This window comes from Ovis aries, chromosome 15 (assembly GCF_016772045.2).
Source record: "Ovis aries strain OAR_USU_Benz2616 breed Rambouillet chromosome 15, ARS-UI_Ramb_v3.0, whole genome shotgun sequence".
Lineage (NCBI taxonomy): Eukaryota > Metazoa > Chordata > Mammalia > Artiodactyla > Bovidae > Ovis > Ovis aries.
Window position 1 is genome coordinate 47,886,032 of NC_056068.1, and position 3,165 is coordinate 47,889,196.

The 3,165-nt window shown below is 35.8% G+C and overlaps 1 pseudogene; it reads left to right on the top strand.

The window, feature by feature from the left end:
* The first annotated feature begins 1,829 nt into the window (after positions 1–1,829).
* Positions 1,830–2,758, top strand: LOC101104683 (olfactory receptor 51B5-like; annotated as a pseudogene).
* Positions 2,759–3,165: the final 407 nt, after the last annotated feature.

Sequence of the window (3,165 nt, forward strand, 5' to 3'; positions counted from 1 at the left end):
CCATAGTTTACCTTAGCGTTCACTCTGGGTGTTAGACATTCTACAGCTTTGGACTAACGTATAACGCCATATGTGCAACATTACAATTTTACATAGAATATTTTCACTACTACACAAACCCTTTATGCTCTACATATTCAACCCCTCTGCCCTGACTCCTAGCAGCCACTGATCTTTTAACTGTCTCCAAAGCATTGTCTTTTCCAGAATGTCATAGAATTGAGATTATACAACGTGTAGACTTTTCAGATTGGCTTCTTTCATGAAGTAATATACATTTAAGCTTACTCTGTGCTTTTTCATGGCTTGATAGCTCATCTTTTTTTTTTTTTAAGTGCTGGATAATATTCCTTTCTCTGGATGTATCAGTTATTTACCCATTTACCTATTGAAAGTAACTTGCTTGTTTCCAAGTTTTATTGGCTATGAATAAAAGTTATATAAATGTCTGGGTGCAGATTTTTATATAGACATGTTTTGAAATCCTTGTATAAATACCAAGAGATATATTTTTTGGATTGTATGGCAAGAGTATGTTTAGTTTTGTAAGAAACCTCCAAACTGTCTGCCAAAGCATCTGTACCTATTTTTCTGTTTCCAAAAGCAATGTAGGAATTCCTATTGCTCCATATTCTCACCACATTTTGGTAAAGTCAATGTTCAGGATTTTGACCATTCTAATGAGTGTAAATATCTGCACTTTTTAAATTAATATATTCACCATATTTAGCACAAAACTCTGAAGTTCAAAGAAGCAAAAAAATATTAGATCACTGAGTAATAAAGACAAATATGGTTACCATTAATTAAAATCTAGAAATTGAAAAAGAGTGTCACATCCAGGTTTCTATAATGCCTTCTGGAGCCAAATGCCATGCTTCCTTGAAGCAGACAGTTGTAAACTCCATAAGTTTAGTAATATAACAATCCAAGGAGGTCAGCAGATGCCTGGACAGTCTTCAGGCAACCCTCTTCAGGATTCCCTGAGTGGGCTGGCCCTGTGAGGTTATGTAATCTATTTATCCATAGAAATAATTATAATGTGAACTTCAAGTAAAGATGGAACAACCCAAAGAATATTTATTTTTGTTACTCACAAGATCCACCAGCCCAGGTTTGGTGTTTGCATCCTTAATGCTCAGTCCGGTTCTTCATTTATGTAGGTACCATTGATTTCTATTTATTGAATCAGTAAACACATAATATAAATGTTATATCCAAAATGAAAGTACTGACATTTCCTACAATATAAAATGTGTTCACAGTATAGAGAAAAAGAGATTAGAAGACAAACTTAGATTGACAAAAGGTTTTGGATTTCAGGTGAGACCAGGTCAGACATTTAGGTAAACAGAGGATTCTGACCAAGATAATGAGTTATTAGAAAATGCTAGAGTTAGAGAACTGGAGTAAGAAAGGGAGGCTATACAACTTGGACAGAATTTTATACAGATACTGTGGTTCTTTATTCTTCAAATGATATGGGAAAATAATTTTTATGATCTAGAGGTGTACTCTCTAATACTGTAGCTTTTGGTTAGCTTGAGTTAGGAATTTTTAAAGTGTAAACTACATTCTTTATTTTGAAAGATTAGTACAGTGAAATAGAAAATATCTCATGCACAATTTTTATAATAGTTAATTTTGAAATGGCATAATTTAGATATAGCAGGTTAAATAAAGGGCTGAAATTTTTGTAATTCTTTACTTTTTTGATGTTTTTAATGGGGTTATTAGAAATTTTAATATCACATATGTAGCTCAAACTGCATTTCTACTGAACAGGGCTAATTAGATAAAGTTTAATTTCTTCTTCCCAGGGATCCACCATGTGGTCCAACATCAGTGCTGCCCCTTTTCTATTGATTGGCTTCCCAGGTCAGGAGATACTTCATCCTTGGTTTTCCATCCCCTTCTATGTCGTCTATATCTCCATACTCTTTGACAAATGGCACCATCCTCTTCCTTATCAGAGAATAAACTCTTCATTTGCCTATGTACTACTTTCTGGCTATATTGATAGTCACAGACCTTGGATTGACTTTGACAATGATGCCTAATGTGCTTGGTGTTTTGTGGCTGGATCACAGAGAGATCAGCCATAGAGCCTGCTACTTCCAGGCCTATCTGATCCATTCACTGTCTGTTGTGGAGTCTGGAGTCTTGCTTGTCATGGCCTATGATAGTCTTATTGCCATTTCAATCCCCTGCGATACACTTCCATTCTCACCAATGCTAAGGTGATGAAGATAGTTCTATGGGTTCTAATGAGAGGATTTATCCTCATTGTGCCCATAATCATCACCCTTTCTGGATTCCCCTACAGCAGATCCCATGTCCTCTCGCATGCCTTCTGCCTGCACCAAGATGTGATTAAATTGGCCTGTGCCAACTTTACCTTTAAGAGATTGGATCCATAACCCTGATCTTATTAACTAGTTTCTTGGATTCTATGCTTATCCTCATCTTGTATATCCTAATCCTCAAGACTGTCATGGGAATTGCTTCCAGTAAAGAGCTAGCTAAGTCTCTAAATACTTGTGTCACCCATATTAGCTGTGTTCTAGTTTTCTATATCACTGTGACTGGGCTGACCCTCGTTCATCAATTTGGGAAATATGCGCCACATATAGTTCTTATTGTCATGAGCTATGTATACTTCCTCTTCTCTCCATTTATGAAGCCAGTAATCTATAATATTAAGACAAAGCAGATACAAAATGGTGTCAATCACCTTTTCTCTTTCCATAGACTTTGAGTGTGATCTAATCTGCTTTGGGGGTTCTTCTCATTGTGGGATGGGTTTCTTGGCAGAATGGACTATATAATGACAATGTAGCTCAGAACTAGAAGGATTGAAATTCCTATTATTTAAAAGAAATAGACTCATTGCTCTGATTCTTAGCCCCTTCCCTCTGTCACATCCTCAGTGACTTTGACTTTAGTTCTGTTGCTTTGCTTGGTAGATTGTGTGCTTTATCCTGTCATTTTCTAGTCTGGCAGAATCTCTTGGCTTAACGGTTACATGAAGCTACTGATACTTGAAACTTGTAGAGTCTATTAAAAAAAAAAAAGAGGAGAATGAGATAATGTTATAATGTTCCTCTGTACCCTGTGGAAAATAGTTTAAACTTTAAAAAAATTTTCTCTATGTCCTATAGTGTA